This window comes from Pteropus vampyrus, unplaced genomic scaffold, assembly GCF_000151845.1.
Source record: "Pteropus vampyrus isolate Shadow unplaced genomic scaffold, Pvam_2.0 Scaffold21, whole genome shotgun sequence".
Taxonomy (NCBI): domain Eukaryota; kingdom Metazoa; phylum Chordata; class Mammalia; order Chiroptera; family Pteropodidae; genus Pteropus; species Pteropus vampyrus.
In genome coordinates this window covers 5393160-5403102 of record NW_011888802.1, presented here as the reverse complement: position 1 = coordinate 5403102, position 9943 = coordinate 5393160, and the positions used below count along the sequence as shown (strand labels likewise).

General features: G+C 29.9%; 1 pseudogene; it reads left to right on the top strand.

Annotated features, from left to right (window-relative positions):
• Positions 1–1352: 1352 nt before the first annotated feature.
• Positions 1353–1471, top strand: LOC111736673 (annotated as a pseudogene).
• Positions 1472–9943: the final 8472 nt, after the last annotated feature.

Below are 9943 nucleotides of genomic sequence, written 5' to 3'. Positions count from 1 at the left end.
CAGAGAACTTGTAATTTATATTAAAAACAAGGGTTGAAAATATTATAAACATAATGAGTTAATAAATTACATTAAAGTTACTAAGGTGAATTAGAAAACATGTATTGTAAGTAAATTATTTTTAATTGACTTAAGATTTTTGCTATCAATTGAAAAACTTTTCAACTTAAAATGAGCTACTACAATGTGTAACTCTTACACTGACCTAGAAGCCTGTAGTGAGGGTATCCCAGTAAAGAAAGACATTTATTAATATATCAGGAAGAAAAATGTCAAAGTGTTGATTAGAAATGTAAATATTCCTTAACATTTTAAATAACAAAGATTTTGAACACAGGAAAGTGTAAGGTATGTATAACTACGGATTCTACCTGGTCTATTGAGTGGTGAAAAGTGTCCTTGAGTAAATAGTATTAAAGTTAAGATTTATAAAAGTAAAATTTATGTAGGGTAATACAGAAATAAGAGTGTTCAGAACAACCGAACAACATATTAAGATTCTGGAAGTGGGAGAGATTGTGGCTGAAATTAATCTAACATTAATGAAGTGCTCCTATGTAGAGCAAACCATTTTTTTTTTTTTAAAGAGTACTACTGGCATTATGTCTGAGATTTGTTTCTTTTTCATTGCCATCATTAAAGTATATTAAGCATCCTGATCCCTTCTCAAGAGTTTATTTCCTTACATAACTTATAATTCATGATCTATGATTTTCATCCAATATCTTGTCGATATTTGCAACTCCTTGTACCATTAGCCTTCTGTTGTACACACATGGAAGATCCCACCCAGAATTATTCCAAATATTTACTTTTTTTAACTCATTCACTTAATTACTAAGAACTATTTGAGAAAACACCATAGTTCTGCCTCTTCAGCCTTCTGTCAGTCCTTCAATATACCGATAACTAATTTGTTCTTCTTCCTATACGGTGAATATTTAAAGTCCTTCCACTTTATTTTCAGACTTCTTAGGGTATTATCCCACCACTTTCAAATGTAAACACCTTTTCTATGTCAGAGAAAACAGAAACTAATACACTTTAATTACCTGATAATTTGTATCGTTAAACTACAATATCATTTTTCAGTATACACAAATAATTTTCTTATTCATACTCACTATACAATAAGAGTGAGTTTTTGTACATCAAGATGAATTCCTGACATGACTGGTATCCATTTCTCAAAATAGGCAATTTATATATATATATATATATATATATATATATATATATATATATATATATATATATATATATATATATATCAATTACCTCTGCGCCTATATCTCAAACCTCCGTTTCTCTATTGCCTTCTTCCATGCAGCATTTAAATGCGTTCAAGTCTAGTCTAAGGCCATGCTACCCTGAACAAACCCAATCCCGTCTAATTTTGGGAGCTAAACAGGGTTGGACCTGGTTAGTATTTGGATGGGAGACCACCTAGGAAGATCAGGTGCTGTAGGTGTAAAGAATAAAAAAAATTAAAAACATAAATAAAGAAAAAAAATAAGGATTGTAAGCTGACAAGGTCCTTGTGATCTGTCAAGTCAACCAAGGTTGCCTCCCTAAAAAATAAAAATAAAATAAAATAAAAATAAATGTGTTCAAGTCTACCTACCTTGGAACGACTCAAGGAAAATAATCTGACTGACCATATATTCCTCTAGATTCATGCTTTCCTTTGGCTATGCCACATATCTCTTCTCTACAGCATTAGTGACCCTCTTGAAAATAATTTTGCTCTGTTATCATAATTCACCCAATATACTCCTCAACACACCAAATCTAGTTTAATCGCCTTAATTTCTCCAATAACCGTTAGAAAATAATAACAGCACAGAATTTTCTTTTAATTGCAAAAAACACTATAATTCTTACTACATATTTGGAATCTCATCTGGAAGTATTAGCTACTCTCTTCCTTGAAATATCATTTTCTTTTAGATTCTACTCTATTGCTCTCATCTGTAATTTACTGCCTTTCTGTTTACATGTACAACTTAACCTTTTTCAATTTTTTTATTTCTTCACATTTATTTTAAAATTGATGCTCATTCTGAGTCCTATTTACATATCTTTACTGAGAAATATCCTTAATTCCATGTATTCATTTTCCATTTATAAAAAATACTCTTGCATATTGACTTCAATTATTTTTGTGGCCAAATTTAACCATTTTTATGTTTATAAATGTTCTCTACACCCACCAATATATGTTTAGAATGTGTCTGTGAGGGGGGATAGATATAGGGAAGGAAAAATGCTTGATGGTTGCTTGGAATCTGTAAAAGTTTAATATATACATGGCATTAGTATTATTTCAGTTTTTAAATGTTTATGTTCTAAAAAAAAAAACATAAAAAATACATAATTATTTTCTTTCCTTCTTCACAGTCCCTACATTAAGATACATCTTCAAGTTGCTAATAAATAATATCTCTGTGCATATCCCTATTTACATCATGATAAAGGAGAAAATATGAGGATGCACGTCATGTTTATACTCAGCCACATACTAGATGTGTGACCTTGGTTAAGTCATTTAATCTTGCGGGATTTCTTTTTAAAAGTAGGACTAAGGACCAAATGTTCCCTGAGGTAGTTTCAAGCTTATAAATATTTTGAATAACTGATCTTCACCATTTCTACATGTGTTTTCTAAGCACAGAGCTCTTGTTTACTTAATAGCTCTTCATATTTACATCAGCACCGCAGCGGTGCTTAAGAGCTTCTAAGAGCTGACAAAGAAACATGTGGATGCAAGTCCCAGAGTCCATTAACTTCAAATGAGTAGGTTTACTCTCAGCTGAAAGTTTGTGCTCAGACATTTCATCATCTCCCCCTTTACTGTCAACTGCCAGGATGCTTTGTGGTCATTTGCATAATTTAAACTGCTGTCTCTGACAATCCAAATGTTGTTTTACTTCATCTCTTGACTCTAATGTATAAACAAGCATATCTTTTAAGATTAGACCCAAATTAATTATAGTCTAACTCAATCAAAAGTAGGCTAACTTTTAGTATTGCTTTTGAATTAATTATTTTAGAGAAAACAAAAGGAATAAAGAAAACCTAACTTTTTGAGCACACATGCCCTACCTTTTCTTGAAATATATAGTCAATATTGCTTAATTAAATTTACTTTCAGGATCTTCATCTCTACTTCAGATATAGCAATAATGTAAGGAGTGTTATGCTCCTAGTTTGCTTTGGGTCATCTTTAAAATATACTTTAAAATAAATTTTAAGATCCAAATGAATTAAGAAAAAGCGCATATCAAAGGTACATCTGTGCTGTGCATTGGAGTAATTTACCTGAAAGCAGGTCACCTTGCCCCAAAAGGCAGGATAAATCACCAGCAAGTCTAATTTAATTCTTGTTTTTCTCAATCTCACTTCTTTTTCTTCTATAGTCTGACTCTATTTCTGGAATCCATTAAATGTTTTATATGTCATTTACTAGTGCCTGCTTCATTTCATATAATCTACATTAACCCAACTCTACTCGACAATTGAGCTTCTAAGAGAAAGCTCAGTTCATCATTAAAAAGCTGACCCAAAGGAATGGGTAAAAAGGCTTTTACATAATAAAACACTGAGCTCTGGCAATCACAACTTTTATTAACTGGCATACCCTAAAGAGCCTAAGCAAACATGAATGAGGAATTGATTTCCTTGGGTAATATTCCTAGATGCCCTAAGTAAAATTCTGTACTGAATAGTTGTCAGAAAAGACAGAAATAAACTTTTAATGTCTTACATTCTCTCTCTTTTTTTTTTACTTCTAAAAAATGTATAGGGATTAGGATGATAACTTTGCATGTAAATACTAAATTATAAATGATGATTTGCAAATAAATTTGTTTGTCTAAGTCTAGATTTAAAAGGATTTGTGAAGTCAGTTTATTTTTTTCTTTTAAAATTTTCTCATCAAGTTAAGACTTCAGAGTACAAGAGGCTTCTCATGTGTTTCTATTTGATCTTAGGCTTAACTCTATGATAGTAATTATAGCATAGCACTATAATATGCTGTTTATTTTGTAGTTTTTGAGAGGAGGAATGCAGTTGTACCAGTTTCTGTATTCTGAATGCTTTGTCTTATTCAGTTTATTTTGAGACTGAGAGAAAGAAAAAGCTTTTAAAATATTCCTTAGTATATGAATATTTGCTTACATTTTACAATTTATCAAACATGTTTGCATACATTATACCACCATATGCTTAGAAAATTTTGACATTTTGAAATTCGTCCCCCTTAGAAAATAGAAAACATATAGAAAATTTGAGTAGTCAGTTATATGTGCCTATATATAGTCATACAGGAATTTTGCAATAAATTTTAATAGGTAAGAGAAAATTAATTTATCATTTACCAAGAGATTTCTCAAGGATTTGAAGAAAACAAAGAAGCCCACAATTAAGTTAATCTAGCATCAAATATATTCAACTTCCAAAGTTCATTATAGATTTTGCTATTGAGGAAATAAAGTCACTACTTTTTTATCAGAAAAAGTAGCATTCATAAAAGTCACATAGTAGAGTGAAGATTAAAATCTATATAAGATTGTACATATCTCCATTGAATTTCTAAACTTTCATTGGTTAAAAAGTTAAAAATAAGTTTGATGAAGGCCTTGCAGATAACAATTCAGCAAAAAATATACTAATCTCATTACCTGTGTAGTTACAAATGGCTTGTTATTTTTAGATAACTTTGGAAGATAAATTGTAAATAATTTAATTTACACAAACATGTAATATTAGTTTTGAGTTGTAGAAAACAGTTGACCCTTGAAAAACGCAAGCTTGAACAATGCTGGTCCAGTTATACACAAATATTTTTCAACAAATATAGAGTTGGCTCACTGTAGCCCCAGGTGTTTTGCACCTACAGATCCAACCAAGGATTGGATTAAACCAACTGAGAATCCAAAATAGTATTTCTACATATGGTTGTGAATCCACAGGTACAGAAGGCTGACGACATTGATCTATGTCATTATATATAAGAGACTTGAACATCTGCTAATTGCGGCATGCATGGTGATCCTTGAACCAATCCCCTACAAATACTAATGAACAACTGTTAAGTTTTGGGAGAGTCAAAAGTTACACACAGATTTTTGACTGCATGGTGAGGGGTGGTACCCCTAACCTCCATGTTGTTCACAGACCAACTTAATTAAAATTAAATTGCTCTAAATATAATTATTCCAAATATAGTAAATTTTGTAGTTCTGAACAATATGTTGTTAAGAAAAAGTAGAATTTTAGGTTATAAATGACCTTTTCTTTGCAAATAAGTAATGCAAGTACTTGTGGATATAAACAGAATAATTCTCAAGAATCCAGAAAATTTAATAGTAGATACCCTAATGAAGATACTGATAAATATTAAATTTTCATATTATTATTAGTCATGTTTATAGATAGCCTGTTCTCAAATGGTTGAAAAATCTGAAAAAAATAAACATCGAAAATATACAGAAATAGAAATAAGTATTTTATAGAAACATACATGTAAGTTTTGAGTAGGTAAATTAATAGTCCATAGAAAACTATCTTATGAGCACTGCTTGTACAATAATTGTCTTCTACTTCGTGATATCATTGTTTACTGACTCATTAGAAATAATTACTGAATATTAATTCAAATTATTTGAACATTAATAAAAATCATATGCATTAAAATTTATGAAAGAAATATTCAGCTAAAATTGTTTTTGAGTTTCAAAATAAATAAGAGCTTCAGGTACTTCCTAAGTGAATACATTAAGTCATTTTATTTCTTAATAACAATTATTTATATTCCTATGGCATATAAATAATTATAGACTATATTTCAAAGATATATACAGTTGGTTCCATTTTCAGGTGGGTCTGAGAAAAGTAAAGAAATTTTCCATTAAGAGTGGGTGTGGTAGGTTTTCCTGCAATTTCGTTAACTTTGCAGAGCTTACCACTTCATCTAATAGTACCAGTAGTTCATAAATAATCCACAAGTGGTTACCTGCCAAATAAGCTTTTTATCAGTTTTCAAACTGATTGGCATGACTCATGATAAAAGACTCTCTGCAAAAGTAATGCTTAGATGGAATTATTTTATTGATTGATTTTCAGCCATTCTTTTCAGTTTATTTTTTCTAGATGCGCTCTTTTTAGAGCTAAAAAACTAAAATACAACTTCATAGAAGAATTAAAAAGAAGCATATTGAAGGATTTAGTGAACTAAAAGAACTTTCCTCATAAAGAAAATAAGTCCTACTCCTTAAAAATATAAAATGATAGGATTAGAAAATAGCTTATGTTTATTAGAGGTCACAACTGGGGGAGGCATGAATAAAAAACAAATAAATTACAATTTTATTCATTAATCCAGACTGAACAGGATGCTTTCAGATTTTAATACTTCTTTCTTAAAAATACTTGAACTGTTTGTATATTGCATAAGAATAAAAAAAAATATTGTGTATGTTAGTATTATTGCGTATTTAACATTTTCTCAGGCCGAGATACAATTTATTTTATTTTCTTTTCTTTTTCCTTTTCTTTTCCTTTTTTCTTTTCTTTTCTTTTCTTTTTTCTTTTCCTTCCCTTTCCTCTCTTTATTGGAATTTTAATATTTTACTTCCTTATTTTTTCCTACCATCAGATGTTTTTCTTTGTAATAATAACAAAGAAGATAAATTATTTTGAAGTCCATGACTGAAACTTTGAGCTATGCATAAAAATGTGCTATTGTACTTTTTCACATTTATGTCCATAGGTCAATATCCATGTTCTACTATTGTTCCTCATATAAAAACAACTGGACATAAATAGAGAATGACTAAAAGCTAGATAAATATAAAAGTTTTATATTATGTATATGATATGAGTAAATTTAAGGATTCTAGAACATTTTAATAGACATCTCTTAAAAGGTCATGGAGGGGAATTAGTTCATTAAAATGGTGCCATTGATTAGGTAAATGTTCTGAAATTCAATCTATATAATACTTACATCATTCAACAGTAACCCAGGATTTTCCAAGCTCTGTGATAAATAACTTGGCATATCAAATAAACAGAAAGAGCCAAACTAGTTTGATTATAATAGTCAGTTAGAAGGAGCTTTCTTAAGATATTCATATTTCTACACTTTCTCTTGACAGAGAGTCAGCAAATGTTTTCTGTAAAGTGCCAGATAAGAAATATTTTCTACACTGTTGGCCATATGAACTCTTTCACAAATACTGTATACTGCTATTGTAATAGAAAAGCAGCCACAGGCATTAAGGAAGACAGGTGCAGTTGTGTTTCAATAAAACTTTATCTACAAATACAGGTCGTGGTCTGGATTTAACTGGAGAGCTTTAGATTGCCAATCCTGTTCCAGAGCAACTGAATCAGTCTAGGGGCCCTTTGAATAAAGATTTTTAATAAGCAACATGGGTAATTCTCATGATCAGACATATTTGGGAAATATCAGGATAAAGTATATACACTGAATATGGCATATATCTTTAAATAGGCCTCTGTTTATGCAAAGGAATTAGTCAAATATACTTCTAAATGTTATACAATATGAAGATATTATGTTTGCAGATGTGAAATCCAGTTACAAAGACTCCGAAGAGATTGAGTGGATCAGTAAGAGAATGCTGTACTATCTTGGGACATGCAAATCTTTAACGTTTTGTTTATTTGGATAGAACATAAAACACTTGATATCATCAAAAAGGCAGTAATGGACAGAAAGGTGTTTCACAAGCACCGTATATTTTATTTCATGTGCATTAGTTCCTTTAACAGTATTCAGGAGTATAATCAAGCTTGAGAATCACTCTAAATTTCTGGTTTCCCCTGAAAAACCTAAAGTATTTAGCATCCTATGTGGTGTATTTTCAAAAAGCAAACTCACATGATGCTAAATAGTTCATTCTACTTTTAACAAAGGTGTGTTTTCTCTGATTTGTTCAATCCCTACTTCACATACTTAACTCATTTGGGTTACCTGACGTCCTGGTACATGTTTAATTTTAGTAACCTGCTTTACAGTTATTGTATATACATTTTACTCATCAGAAAGAGAAGAGAAGATCCAAGAGGAATTTTTTTAGGAGAAATGTAAAATGCTTGCTAATATTCAGAAAGATTTAACAGTTAGCAAATATATAATCCATTTCCAGAAAGTACTTATCAATTCACAATGATTATACATCAGTGTAATTTGAATAATTTAGTGTATGCATGCTTAGTATTACATTTTCCTATTACTCATATTCTAGAGCAATTTCATAAAGACTAAAATAAAACAAAACTGAACCAAACACTTTCCCAGGGCAGGTTAAACAAACTGTCATTAAACTTAAGTAAATGGAAAAATTCCTCTGTCCTTTAGACATGCTATGTTTCTTACTGAAACTAATAAATAAGATTAACTTGAAGATATTTTAAGCATATTTTATAACATTATATTTTTAATGTGAAATAAGAATGAAGGGCTGTTTGAGATCCAAGGTCATAAAACTCAAACCTCAAAAATATGAAGCAATGGAATTTAGGAGTAATAAATAATTTTTAAAAGTCAGTACCTGAATATAATCTTACACGTGACTTGATGGTCTCAGATACTTTTTCCTGATTTTGAATTGTGCTGCTTTAAGTTCTATTCTAGTCTTACTGGAAATTTCTTTTATCTTCCCATATCTACCTACTTTAATAATTAATAATGCACTTTTCAAATGAAAGAAAATTTTGAGACATATTAACATATTTATTCTATTAATAGGTTCACCAAACATCAGAAAAACATATTTTTAGGCAGACTTTCTCTAAGATATCATTAGAAATATAGCCTCTATTTGATAGAGATTAATGCTGTGTCATTTTTTTAAAAAAAAATAACTTAAATTGTTCAACACAAGTTCACAGGTAACACACATATGTCCATATGTATTAGGAAGATTTATTTTCTTCCAGAATGGGGATCCTCTTCAGTACATCTACAGAGATATAGTTAAACCTATAGACCAAATCCATTTCCACTGTTTGCTATTATGTAGAAATAAATTAGAAATCTGCTTATATGTTTTAAGTTGCCTTATATCATTCATGATGGCTCCCATTCCAAAATTAATTTGCCATTTGCCATTCATTAGACATACATTCATTTGTGGTTAAAGACAAATATCGTATGATTTCACTTATATGTGGAATCTAAAAAGCAAAATAAATGAACGAACAAAACAGAAACAAACTCATAGATACTGAGAACAAACTAACAGTTGCCCCGTGAAAGGGGAGTTATGAGGGGTGGGTGAAAAAAGGGGAAAAGATTGACAAGTACAAATTGGTAATTACAAAATAGTTATGAGGATGTAAAGTATAGCATAAGGAATATAGTCAACAATATTGTAATAACTATGTATGGTATCAGACGGGTACTAGATTTTTTCAGGTGATCACTTTATAAATTATGTAAATGTCTAATCATTAAGTTGTATACCTAAAACTAATATAATATTGTATGCCAGCTATAACTGAAAAATAATAAACAAATTAAATAAATAAATAAATAAATAAATGTTCACTGGCCAAATAAAGAATAATCAAAGCTTAGACTTATAAGTTACCTTATAAACCAAGAGCTTTAATATTGTCCTGAATTTAGGTATTATGCATATAGTAGAAGATAGAATATAGAACCAACCCCAAATTTTAAAGTACTTCCAAGTATTACAGTAAGTTTTTTGAATTACACAATTTCTGATATACAAATATAAGCACAGCTTCATATCTATCTATGTATCTACCTACCTATTTACCCATTTTATCCATCTATATGAAATAACTCTGTAAGTAAGATGAATAAATAAAGTTTTAGAACTCTTTCATATAACATTTACTTGTCTTTGCACTGTCCGAATTGGCTACATTAGAATGAACAATGCTT